The sequence below is a fragment of the Argentina anserina genome, chromosome 5, assembly GCF_933775445.1.
Source record: "Argentina anserina chromosome 5, drPotAnse1.1, whole genome shotgun sequence".
NCBI lineage: Eukaryota > Viridiplantae > Streptophyta > Magnoliopsida > Rosales > Rosaceae > Argentina > Argentina anserina.
This window is the reverse complement of record NC_065876.1, coordinates 23,542,656-23,557,705: the sequence shown is the minus strand read 5'-3', so window position 1 is coordinate 23,557,705 and position 15,050 is coordinate 23,542,656.

The window sequence follows — 15,050 nt, the reverse complement described above, 5'->3', positions numbered from 1 at the left end:
ATTTTGATGAGGCAAGTTTCTATGCCACCGAATAATTCTACTGCCTGAAATGAGAATGTGATTCACTCAAATAAAGACAGAGAACCTCTTACGAAATTGCAAAAAAAAATAGAAAGGGAGCATTCTGTTGCATCTTTTAATTTGAACGTATATCTAATCAGAGATTTTCTACATTATTTGCATTATCAGACTAACAGAAAGGAGGTTACATTGACTGAACAAAAACTAATACCTTACACTCAGAAACTTGTTTTGAACTCGTAAAACAAATTTGTTAGTCATTCATTAGAAAAAATTCAAGGATCAGTTACTGTACCAAAGATGCTGGAACATGAGTTGTTGACAAAAGTTCAAGAAACTGCCAAGCCTTGTCAATGATATCTGGATCCTTGGTACCTCTAAATGTATACAGTGCCATGAAATTTTTATCCTGCCACAGAAATAGATATATACATATATAAGTATATATTAAAACCATAATTTATATGAATAACGGCTGCCTAGTCTAGTATAGATTTCGTAAATGAATATATACTAACATGTAAACACGACATTATAGTTAACGTAGACATTAATCATGACGTACCAGAGTACATTTAATGCCATGCTGCCTTAGGTGAGGCTCAAACACTTGCCAAGATTGCTTCAAGTTTGATACTGAAAAAAAAAACAGTGGAAATGTTCATCAAAAAATAAGTTCATGTACTCTTTAACTACCCTTTTGCAGCTGAATATGTTAGTGCTAACTGGGTCTTGTTCATTTTTAATTTGAAACTGAACTGTGAACATAGAAAGTGAACTATGTTAAACAAATAACACTTAGGTGGCAGTGCTCTTTTCCGTTGTTCCCAAAATCACCTAAATTTTTTGTTAGCAAAGCAATGCCACCACCCTAGTATAAATCTAAAATTGACTGACAAAACGCACTAATGGGGTTCTGACTCGACAGTAGTTTATTTAATAAAATTAAAATATCCACCGAGGTAGGGAGATCTAATGCAAATCATATACTGCGACAATGTGTTAGTTCTTTTTGGAGCTTAACACGTGTGCATTTAGTTATTCACCATAAAGTCCATGCGAGCAAAACTCAACAAGTTATCCTGATCACCGATCAAGATGAATTAATATGCTTGAAAACCAAACTTGAATTGGTATCTATTGAGCTTAGATTGGCTGATTAGCCAACAACAAAGGAGAGTACAAAAAGAAGAAAAGAGCATAGCACCTTGGTTTTCATGGAGTGACGTATATAGCGAGCAGGCTTGAAGCATTCCATCTTTGTTCCACAAACAGCCAGACTTACAGCACTCCGTGTGCTTGGCACGTGGATCATCAATCGGCTGAGGCATTATTTCATTTCCAGACCTCCTAATAGAGATCAGAGGACACACATTCATGACTAGACAGTCATGCACAGCGGTCTTCAGCTGAGAAATTTTGTCAACTGAGCTCTCCGCAGCAGTCACAGCAGTAAGAGTGCTTTCCTATCATTTATAAGCAAAGTCAACATCAATAAATTCATAACCTTCAATTAGACTGGACGTGGGAATGACGAGAAAAAGAAATTTCCACGGACCGTCAAAATACTAATACTGCAATAAAACTTACATCAAGAAAGAGATGACAACATGTCACTATTGAGAGTGCCTGCATCCCATTTCAATTGTTAGAAACTTCTTTGACAAGAGAATGAAATTAGACATGTAGATAAATGCTATCAAAAGGAACGGCTGTATAAATATTTCTTGGCTTGAAGTGTTGATCGCTCATCCATTAAATGTTCTGTAATGATTTTAGAGTAACATCAATAAAACATCAGTTATCACGTTATATACCTTTAGAGAGCAGAAGAGTATTTCCTTTCGTGTACGATAATCATCCTGCACAGAAAATTAGAGGTCAAATATGAAGCAAAGTGAGGTTTTGCACATCTGCAGCTTGAAAATGTAAGAAACCCTGGGTCTGAATCCTCTTTAAGTAGCTAGAAAGCAGATGCCAAAGCTAGCAGGTGCTGGATCTTTTATTTGTTGCCCATTACAGGGAAAATTAAAAGGTCCAGCATCACTACTACATAGTATATTGCTCCAACGAAAACGTAAATTATGAGAGTTGTTTGCCCAACATCTACCTTGTTGATCCCCAGATTTAAGCAAATCCCACCCTGCTGAAATCTTATGTTGATGGTCTCGTGTTGCCTGACGTTTTGGAATATTTCTAAGGCCTGTAATCAAACATTGTCAAGTCAAATCTGAAAATTAATAGCTAGCTCCGACTCAAATAAAAAAAAATGTTGTTGAGTCTGTACCATATACGGTGGAACAAGACTTGTGGACAACAATTCAAGTAGATGCCTAGCATTTTCGATGATACATGGATACTTTAGGGACGGGGTTGTGGAGACTCGCATGCAACGGTCAGCAAGATTCAGATCACATGAAATGGAGTAGTCATATAAGGTTGATTCAACCTCAAGCCACACATCTTTCAACTTTGTTGCTCGTTTCTCAGGGAAGGGCACAGTGAAAGTGGTGAGTTGGAGAATGCCATAATTGTTCAACGCAGGACCAGGCATCAGCTTTTTTGAATGGCATTTTATTCTGATTGTTCGTGCAGCCTGACAAAGACATCAAGATAATCACTGAACCGAGAATACGAGTAATAATTAATGCTGATATCGTAACATTACATACCAGATCCTCTGTGACTGTATACATACTTCCCACAGACGATTTCGATTTCATTTGGTGTATAAATTCCTCCAAATAAGAATCTGCACATCAAACTAAAAATTTAGGACACGAGGAGGAGAGACTGGGAACCCTAAATTGAAAATCATACAAACATGCTCAAAGAAAAATCACCTGGAATTTCAGCGGGGATGGGATAAACCTTCCCACAGCCATCGACACAATCTGATTTATCTGTCTGCATATCGACTATGGCCTCTGGCTCCGCCTGAGATATGACCATATCGTCGACCGGGCACACAGCCTCTGGCTCTGAATCGAACATATCCGCGATCAGCTCCAAATCATCGTCGTCGATCGAGTACAGAGGCTCTGGCTTCACCGTAGGCCCAGGACCAGAGGCCGAAGCGTCTCCTTGATCGAAGATCACCAGAGGAGGACTAGTGCCTACACCCATCGTCTCGTCTTCGAACAATCAAATTCGAAACCCTAACTGGGAATTATATATGATTTTCTTTTCTTGGGGCAAAAGCCGGGAAGCTAATAATGTAAAGAATAGGTTTGATGAGTGGGTGTGTTTTTTTAATAGAGATTTGAGTCGGTTGGACACTTTATTGGGCCTTGAATACCACTATTCATATGGGCTTTTAATCGGTGTTCCATAATTAATATATATATGTATATATGTATATATAATGTAGCTTTAATAGCCCTAGTTTGACATTGTTATCACTTTAAAATAAAGTACGTTGATGTTGTGCTTTGAATTTGAATCAGCTGTAAATTTTGTTTTTTCGATTTTAGTAAATATTTATTTTTTAAACTCATGTAATGCTATAAAATGTTAGTTTTCCAATTTTTTTATGACAACAACTTCTAAAAGAACCAATGATGTTGTTTCCAATGACTTATAATTTTAGAATAAGAAAACCATTTTTATTTGATACTAAACACTAAAATTTAAGAAAATACTGACATGGAAACTAATTATTTTAAAGGCAGGCCTAAGTCAAGTCCATGGACAGTCGTACCGGCCCTTATTTATTAAAGAGAAAAATGTGGCTTGATTCTAATAGTTTGGACAAAATGAGGGAGCACTGGAATGCGCATTTGCTCCGAGAGCCTTCCAGACCTCTCAATTGAGGATAAGGTAGTACTGTTGGGTCCCAAATAACTCAGACAAATGGTCAGCTGTCAAAAAAAAATTGGAGCTGGTGCACGTGCAAGGGGAGGGTAACCATTTAAAAGTAAATTCATGTCTTGACTATTCAAACGAAAAATTTCTAGTCTCACTATTGTGATTGCACTGATCTGCAAGTCGGTAGGAATAAAGTCGCCGCCTCGCTGGAAATTAGGCACAAACTACCCAAAACTGGATTTATGATCATGGGTAAAAGCTAGAGCTTGATGTATTTCTAGCTAAACTGGGTTGCGAGTTTGTTCATGATCAAGGGATCAAACCCAGATCGAGTTATGTTTTTCTCTTGATTCTCCACTAACACCGTGGCCGCTCCATCTAACAATATCATCCATGGGTCTTCAATCTCCATCCATCAGAACTTGAATGATTATAAACCAAATGAAATGATCTCTACCCATACATTGCAATTGAATTCAAAATGAATAGAAATGAATGGGTATCAGAAACATAGTAATTGGAGATCAAAGACCGCCAGATTTCTAAGACTCAACGGCGGCATCGGTAACAGAAAAGAAAGAAAATCCAAATTAGGATCAATTTCAAGAATTCAGAAGTATAAAAGGGCTAAAAATGAAGGGAACAAAATGGGTTTAACAATTAAAGAATGAAGAACTCGCTAATGCCACAAGAATTGTTTAAATCTTCTTGAAGACGATGAATTGGGTTAACTCCAATTAGGTGAGAAATCTGGTTGCATGTCAGGGCATCTAGTATGGTTGTAAAGAGAATAAGAAGAGGAAGATGAAGGTGTCGACGAGTAGACCTGAGATGGCGGCGGCAGTGGTAACACCAGTGTTCAGTGGAACGTATAAGAGAGAACTCTTTCTCTCTAAGTGAGCTCGCGCGAAGAAGAAATGGAAAAGTAAGTTTCTTTCACCATACCTACTAGGATGGCAATGGGCAGTACGGTCAGGGGATCAAAATACCATATTCATACCCAATTTCAATTTCATCCCCTTACCCGCCCAGTCCATGTTAGAAAGTAATGGGTATTCCCCGTTTCCATACTCGCTGAGCATCTGTTCCCCATACCTGCCTCAATACTAGTTAATGATAGTTTCTTATATTATATAAAAATTCATATCAAGTATAGAAAAACATAAAAATCTAAAATGAAAACTAGATATCATGATGAAATTAGTTTTTTTTTTACATTAATCCAACTTAAACCAATATAAGTCTAGTTCAAAATAATAACTATAAAAAGGTTCTTATTTACATAAATATTAATTAATTAAATAATATTGAAACTTATATAATATATATATTATTCTTATTAGGTGGGAATGGGAATGAGGATCAAAATACCATCCCCGCCCGTTACCTGATTCTATATTTCGAATATAGGGTAAGAGTCGGCAATGGGCCGGGCCGGGCTTTGACGGTTTTTTTCAATTTTTCTGGCCGGATCGGGCTTACTAATAAAATTAAGGCCCACGGGCTACCAACGGGCGCTGGCCTTACGGTCTTTTCCGGGCCAGGCTTTTTGAACGGACCGGGCCGAGCCCATTATTTTTATGTGTAATGTATATTTTTTTATTAAAAATTAAAGAAAAAATTAGATATGGTAATTATTTAACTAATTATAGTACAAAAGATAAGCAATATAACAAAATAATTTAACTAATTAACATATATAACAAATAATTACATATAAAATTATTAATTTTAAAAATGAACGGGCTTTGGGCAGGTTTTTTAGGGCCTCGCCGGGCTTTGGCCTTATGGGTTCCAACGGGCCGAGGCTTTGAACCTCCGGCCTCTACCCGGCCTTATACCCATAAGGTCGGGTCGGGCCGGGCTTCCTACGGGCCAAATGATGACCCTTAATATAGGGGATCCTCATACCCGTTCCTCATTTTTACCCATTACACAAACTCATTATACTCGTGAATACCCTACCCGATAGGTAATATAGCCATCCCTAATACCTATTGTTATGCTAATGCCGTCTACAAAATTGGTTGGGCTACTAGTGTCACGACCCCGAAATTTCGAGCATAAAAACTCAAATTTTGAAGTCATGAAAACGCTAAAACAAATCTCAATAAATCGAAATCGTTTTAATGTCGCAGTGGATCATTACTGAGTTCGCAATACAACTTAGACAACCAATTATTACAAACCAAATTTATAATTCAACATTACATAAAATGGAAATGTAATAATCCTAACAAACTCTCACACAAATCCACAATAAATCCTCAATAAATCCTCACCACAAGCTGGAAAGTGAACGACTTCGAGTCCTCAGAGTTGTCCTTCGATTCCCACTAATCGACACCTACGGAATTATTCTCTACACCATCGAATTGGTGCACCGGGATTGTAAACACAAACCCAGTAAGCTTTACAGCTCTTATGAGTAAAATAAAAATATAACTCGCATTTCAATATATACGAAAATCCACAAATCAACAAATATAAATGCACTCATGAGTCAATGGACGGCCCATCTGGTTGTCGCAAAAATATGAAAATGAAAGTACTCATGAGAAATTGGGCAATTTCTCTGTTTACCCAAATGCATTTATACTACAGGTACTATGAACGCTGGTACACCTCTGTTACCCCTCACGTAGTACACCGTCGATATTGGGCAACCTTCTGCTACCCAACATCCAAAAATAATATGAGTACTCATGAGCCGATAACCTATCTGTTACCTCACATGCGGTACTCCAGCAGACAGACTAGAGTTCTAACTGTATTGTAACTTTAGCCCGGCCAAAGGCTAAGTTCCGACATGACAAACAAGACAAAAATCAAGTTTGAAGACAAAACGCGTCCGGAGACATCAATCACGTCCGAAGACAAAACGCGTCTGAAGACAAAATGTTTTAACAAACTCCATGTTAAAACCACATACAATAATCATCACCTCATATTGTACAAATTAACTCGACATGCTCAATATATAATTCTCGTCATCAAAATGACATATTCACAACGAATTCATAACAGTATATAATATAGCAAACTATATATATATGTACCTATTTACCATTTATACAAATATATATTCCACTATATCATATACATGTCGTATTTCAATCTTTAAAACTCTGTAAAATCTTAAATCTCCGCAAGGGTAGATTCGTAAATATGTGAGATTTTACTCACCTTATCAACTCGAGCGTAATTCCACAATTTCCGAAGGTAATTCATTTTCTTGATTTATCGATCACCTTGAAAAGATAAGAAAAGAATTTAGAATCGTTTCGTAAACCTTAAATGGTACCTGAATTATGCCTCAATGCACATTTTGAAAAGTTACTATTCACCAATTTCTGGTTTTACGAAAGAGAAAAATCCTGAAATAGTACCTGAATTATGCCTCAATGCACATTTTGGTACCTGAACTTTTAAAACTACCCAAATGGTACCTAAACTAATGCTTTGTTAGCCATTATAGTACTTATGTCTGATTTACCGTTAAAAATGAGGGTAAAATCGTCAAACATACTTTTTTAATTGATTTAATCTATAAAACCTTATTATTATTTTTTTTAAATTTCTTTAATAAAAAAATGAAAAATTAGATAACAACAACCTTTTTGGGTTTTTGGCGAAGGCTCAATTACTGTTGTTTATACTTTTTGAGGAACTAGCGATGATGCATTATTATTATTTCAAGCATAAAAAAATTATGTTTGACAAATAAAACCTTATTTTTAAAAATTTCTTAAATTAAAAAATGAAAAATTAGAGAACAACAACTTTTTTGGGTTTTTGGCGAATGCTCAATTACTGTTGTGTATACTCTATGAGGAACTAGCGATAGTGTATTATTATTATTATTATTTCAAGCATAAAACAAATATATTTGACGATTTTACCCTTATTTTAACGGTAAATCTGACGGAGGTACTATATGGCTAACATAGCATTAGTTTAGGTACCATTTGGGTAGTTTTGAAAGTTCAGGTACCAAAATGTGCATTGAGGCATAATTCAGGTATCATTTGAAGATTTTTCCCTTTTACGAAATTACTGTCCTCGGAGTTACTATTCACATATTTACTATTCACGTATGTATGTACAAATACACATCAATCACGTATACATGTACGTATACATATTGTTTACGTATTTTCTGTACGTATGAATACTGTTCAAATGTAAATACTGTCTTAGTAAATATTAATTACTGATTTACCCTTCTGAAATTACTTTTTACATTTAATGAAAGTAATTTATATTTACATTTACCGTACGTAAAATAAATTTACATTTACAGTACGTAAATCATTTTTTTACATTCACCGTCGTAAAAATAAATTTTACAAATTACTGTGTCGAATCACTGTTCACGCACATCCGCACATGGCGGCGCGTGGGGTACACTCGCCACCTCCGCCAGGCCACGCATAGGGCATACGCAGCGAGCCTAAGGCCGGCGCGTAGCACGCCACCGCCGCCCTCAAACCACTCCTTTCTTTCCCCTCTTCCTCTCCGCGGCCTCATGCCACCCCTAACCACTGATAGGAGCACTTTGTGCTACGTTCTTAATATGTTTTTACCTCCATTTGTACTTTGCTTAACCCTTATTGTTGTAATATCGAGTCATTGAGTCACAATAGGAGTCTAGGACGGTAATGGATGTGTATTTGTGCTTAAACGAGCTAAAAACGAAGAATTGGTCTAGAGTCCTAGTTTGAGTAGGAATCCTTATAGGACTAGGAAACCTAGTTGAATTAGGAGTCTTCATCTTTCTACGTTTCGGTCGCATTGGCGATATCTTGAGAGTCATGTTTGCATTAGGAATCCTTGTTAGATTAGGAAACGTACCATTTTGGAAAGTCCTACTTGAACTCAAACTCTTATTACGAAACTTTCCTAAATGAACTTTCTTGTTCTAGTAACTTACTTATTCTAGTAAGTTTCCTTTTTGCAAATTAGAAACTTTCCTAATCTAGTCAAGCTCATCTATTACATGTGTCTTTTTAAGACAACTATTGTCTAGATTAAGACATGATTTTCGAATGAATTATCTCTTACTTATGTTTTTCTTTTCTTATTTTCATATTTGAAGAGATAATTCAAGGAATAAAGAAGATCAATGCCGAGCTACCATTCAGGATTTAAAGGGAATTAATTTCGAATTTTAAGAGATAATTCAAGGAGAAGAAGTTCTTGCTGTGCTTATCAAATTAGCTCATGAGAAGGAGAGTCCAGCCTATGCTAACCCTAGAGAAACAAGGAGATAAGAGCTTGTTCTACAAGGAAAAGAAGGGCAGCCATTAGATCCAATTAAAGAGAAAAGATCCTAGCCATGCATACATGGATCAGCCCATCAAAAACCCTAGCAGCCCCTCCTCTCCTCCTTCCTCTATATAAGGCACGACCTCCCCTCATAAAAATGATCTCCATTGTTTCACAATCCAAGCCGAAATTCTGCCCAAATATCCAGAAAATTACAAGCCAAAAACCTTCATCCATCACCACAAAACCGTGCTCATCTTCCTCCTCTTCCAATTGGAATTCATCCTTGCTTCATCCTATAAGGTTTCTAATGTGTGATTCATCCATGGCTTGTAATTTTTCTTTTGGTTTTCTGCAAATTTCGAATTCATTGTATGAATTATTGGATGTTATTTTCGGTTTCTTATATGAAGAACATAAATTCAGACTTCTTTGGTTTTATGTTTTGATTATATGAACTCATGAAATATGTATGTATGTCGTGTGTAATAGCTTAGGGCAGTAGGTTTTCGAAATTAATTTAGGTTTTATTTCAATTAATTCCTTGAACTTGTGCATCTAAATCAATGCTTGAGGAAGCCAAGGCCATGGTTCTCCTAGGGTTGCGATTTAATTCACCAAAGTGTTCATTGATTGAATATGCGCTTCGTGTTTCAATTATTGATACTTGTTTAGGGTTGTGATAGTTCTAGGAATTTGCATGCTTAATCAAGATGAGTGACGCCATGCTTGCTTACATGTCTCCAATTCGACTTATTGTACTTATGTGCTACTTTGTTGTTTAACTAGTACGCTTCGTTATGTTGAATTCTTTTTAGCATATGTTTAGGATTGAACGCTTCGTTGATTCTAAATAATTAAGAAGTCTTAACGATTAGATGAACCGCTTCGGACTCTAATTAGAATTGGAATTGAAATGGACTTAGAAATAATCGAAAATACTTGCTGCCTATATGTTGTTCTATACGTGTCATACATGTTTCTTGAGTAGAATTCGTGTTTTGGTTATGTGATGAGTGGTTGATCAATTGTATATAAGTAATTTAAGATTTATTTTACGTTGTAGTTTTAGAATCCAAATCAAATCCCCCAATAACATGATAAGTGTTGAAGCCCTTTTGATTCCCCGGACTGAACGATCCCTGCTTATTCTATACTAACGATGATGTTTTTCAGGGTATTTTATAGACGTTCTAACAAAACGCTCTATCAACCACCTCCACGCGTCCACACGCGCCGCCTAAGGCGGCGGTAACCCCTCTCATTCAATCCTCCTCCTGTCCTCCTCCGATCTCCACAAATTCATCCAAAATCAACACACAACATCAATAGCATCAATCCCTTACCTTGATTTCACGGCGGAGCCCTTGAATCGTCGTTGGAGGTTTTTGAGGTGCCGGCGGCGTCAATCGTGTAAAGGTGGAGGCGCGCGGCGAATCAAGGCTCAACCCTTGACGTGGGGGGCTCCAGAGATGAGGAGGGGTGGAGGCGAGCTTGCCTCGAGCACGGCGTCGACGATGGAGCACGATAGAGAAATCTCGGAGCTTCAATCTGTCGCGTGGGGGGTGGCGGTGGCTAGGTGAGGTGCACCGGGCTCGGGGTCGACTGCGGAGGTCCCTGCGGTGCTCTGGAGGGTGGCGGTGAGAGGCACGGCGGCCTGGAGGCTAAGATCGCCGGCCTGGTTTTCAAGAGTGAGGGAGGGAGGCGATCGGGGAGAGAGAACGAGAGAGGAGAGAGAAGGGGGGCGGGTGAAGGGTTTCCAGAAATGGAAACCTTAATCCCTAAAATTTTCTATTTATACTAGTTTCTAAAATCGGAAACGAACTTCTGACGTTAATAACTTTCACATCCGTCATCTGATTCGAACGCGTGACGCGTCTACGAACTCGTATCGACGAGCTCTTTAACTTTCGTGAAGAACGTTTTCGCAAACAAGCGACGGAATAAAAGTCGATCCTTACGTCGCGAAAACGTAATGTTTTTCTAAATAAATGTTCCGAGAACGTTTCCGTTTTCTTTTCGTAATGTCGTAACCACCAATTGTCGTTTCAACAAATTTCATAAACTTATAACTTGAAACAACTCGATAAATATTTCATACAAAAATTCGGATTATTACACCTGGGCGAAGGCGCTCAACATAATAGGCCCAAAATGAGGCTAGAGAAGAACGGGAACACAAGAATTATTTAATTCAACTGATGAGTCATTTACTTACCATGTAATTATTAAGTGTAGGAACGGTTGCGTGAAAAGAGCATCTTGACATTTATTTACTTACATACTTCGTCATGAATGAGTAATCATAGTGGTGTCGGTCCCATATCTTAATCAAAACATTGATTCTTTTTTTTGAAAATGGATTTGATAAAATAAGGGAATGTGAGTTGAAGAATCAAAGCATTTGGACTCAAACCAGATAGTCCGTAGGAAAGTTTACATCAAGAGTGAGTGAAGGGCTATTTGGTAATCAAATAAGAATTGATTACATCCTAATTCTTATTCCTTCAGTAAGTAAACAACTCGATGGAAATGAGAATATCCTCATCCCAATTCAATCGAGTCACCCATTAATTTTGTCTATGATTCGTAACATAAAAATATATTTTACTTCGGCTTTGAGCTGTTGGGGTTTCTGGTCCTCCTATATTTAAATTATATTCAGATTTTGAAACTAAATACATAAAGAGTGTACTTGTTCCACTTGACATCGTATACGCAGTTTTGTTACTGAAATAAAGGATCATTCAGTAATCCTAATTGTTTAATATAAGAGGACTATTCTATCTAGTTCTTAGTTAGCCTACACTACACCTTTTTATTAATAATTAGGTTGGAGCATTTCGGAACATATAGCGATTAGAACTGTGTTCTCACTTATGCTTCTATCGGCTATATAAAGGTCAATCCTCTTTGTCCGTTGGCTTGCTCATTGAAGAACTATAAACATAGCAATTCTGTATTATTCATCTGGTATCTAGCTTAATTTAACCGTACCGCTGCATCTTGATGATAGTAATTGAGACTTTGCATGGCCTTAAGCATGCCCCCCAGACCCAAATGTGCACGAACCTTAGGACATGAAAGATTCACGTACGTTTTTGCCATTTATAACAGCCCGGATGGAATAACAAGGTGTCACACCAACAAAGCGCTGATGCACAAAATCTCTGAACGCCAGTAGCTCTTCAGGTCCAGCAACAGCAGTAAAGCGCAGCTATTGTACACAAATCAAGAGTCATGGAATTAGATTTATTAGCTAAGACTGCAGAAAATCATGTAAACGTTCAGAATAACCAGGGAACAGTATTCCTTACCATTACATTGAACTCGCACTTCATTTGAGACGAAAATCGCTGCATGCAGGCACTACAAAAAACATGAGCAATGAGCACAAATGAATTGTGGCTCAAGTGTGGGTCTTGATGGTGTGGCCAACTTCCAAATCTCACCAACCCCCCCCCCCCCCCCCCCCCCCCCCCAACACAAATGTGGCTTTGCTCATTACTCATGTTTTTTTTTGTAGTGAGGTAAGAAATTGTCATACGGAGACCAAACAATATGATCTTTTGGTTCCCTTGATCTTTTGGTACTTCACTTCATTAGATCAGTAAAACAACTTTAAATCAAGTGTTGTGCACACCTCAAAGCTTTTCTTAATACGCCGCCACACCACTTCAGCATATTGCTCCTGTAAACAGTCAAAATAAGAACAGCCTTCAGTGAGCACTGTCCATTTTAATGTAACACCACGACCCAATTGGAGTCGCTAGATCCCGTCCATCGATGCCGGTTAGGGGAAGAGATCCCACAGACTGGTCGTTCTCTCGCTCGAGGGTTTTTGTCCTCACAATGTCAAGATTGTAATTGTGGTTTGCTAAACTAGGATGTTGTAACTGGTCTAGGTAATGGTGGTATTAGTGCACTTTTTGTGCTTCATGTGTCTACCATATATACTACATACTATTATAAATTTAATATCTTTAGCTATGTCTGACTCGATATTTATGGTTATTAAGGAACTATAACCATAGCTGGTCAACACCAAAAAAAAGAAGCAAAATTTTCAATCGCAGTGTTATTTGGTACAAACTTCCGACTGATAAGGCCTTGTACAAGTTGATGGGATCTATGATGTATAAAACAACCAATGGTTTTATTGCAGTCATATGGAAGTTTATTAAGGATCAATGGAGTTGTTTCCCTTGTTCTCACAAAAAAAAAATGGAGTTGTAGCCCTATTAGGGGAATTGGGGAAAGGACTATTACTTTTGTTGCCTTCAAGTGATGTGATCGTGCAAACCACAAACACTCTCTGCAAGGTTGGAAATTTGGAATGATTATTTGGGCATAAAGAGTGTGAGTGTCAGCCCACAAATAATTGTGTGGGGTGATAGAGGGTGTCATAACATACACGATAATATATGGGAATAGTGTGTGGTGCAAAATACTGCTGCATACCATGCAATAACTCATGACAGAATTTTCATAAAGAGTGGCCTGAGTATAATGTGGCTTAGAGTCTCACGAGTCATATCACCTCAAATCAAAGACCTTTTCTGATGCAAGGAATTCATTCGAGATATTCTCATTATTTTCATCCAACGAAAGGTATAGACTATAGTAGTACAACACTATAGAAAAAGCCATGCTTAAAAATCATCGACTCATTTTTATTTATTTTCACTTAAAAATCAATAGAAATAATTAAGCAAAAAAAAAAGCCATGTTTTTACTTTGTAGCCCAAAAGCACACACTAAGCTTAGTACTAGTTCGAAATAAGCGGAGTCGATCGAATTGCTGTCATTTGTCACCATAGCTAGTTAAGGGCAGAGGCGGAGCCACATTGGTGCCTATTGGTGTCAGTGCACCAGTAAGCTTTATATTGTTTTATAGTTCTCATATGACCATTTCAGTTTGTTGGTGTAGTTAAGAAAATACCTAATTTTTGATTTATTTTCTTATGTTTTCAAGTGACTTTTTAACAAAATACCTCTGAAGCACGGACATTTGCTATGGGCACCGTATTGCGTGTGGTGAGAATTGAACCTTGGTAATCCAAGGCACTCAACAACTCGTCAACCATTCCAACAGATTCAGTTTTTGTTATATTTATGCACACTTTAATATATATATATATATATATATATATATATAAGGAGAGAAACTCATGATAAAAATAAAAATACTTGTGGTGAGATTCGAATATTGGTTATCCAAAGTACTTATCAAGTCCTTAGCCATTCTAACAAGTTATGTTTTCGTCATGTTAATGCACATTTTGACATATATATACATGTAAAATTCTAAATACTTATTAAATTTATAAAATATTTTTTTAATAAATAAATAAATATAATAAAAATAATATTTAATTAACGTGTCCACCACGTATCTGTATCCAAAACAATTTCTATATGTCGTGTGTACGTATCGAATCGTGTCAAATACGGACACTCGTGTCCGTGTCCGTGCTATTTAGCAAAATACCATTTTTTTATTGAACGTAGATCTTCATAGTGAATTATTAGTAGTTAAGAAAGTATTTTAGTTTTTGATTGTTCAAATTTTTAACAACATCCCTAGCCTATGAGCCAACCTATGGGTTTGATCTGTTCGAAATAATCTGGCTATCCATCTTCTTTATCTCGCTCAGATTTCCAAAAGGAAAACTTGGTGTCGGTCACGCGGTCCCGTTGACCCATTTTCTTAAGCTTCCTGTAAGTCAGGACAGGGACAACCCAGCATGAAAGTAACAATCTGCAGAGTACGTACAGAACGACGAAAATGAAGACTCCCATTGTTACGATCCCGATGAACTCCATAGTTTTCTAATATTTCAACAGATACGCTGCGCAGTAATTAGAAGAAGTGAAAGAACCCAGGCTTGAGCTGCGAGTCGGTGAATAAACGAAGAGAATGATCCGAGTATTTAATTATATATACAGACCAC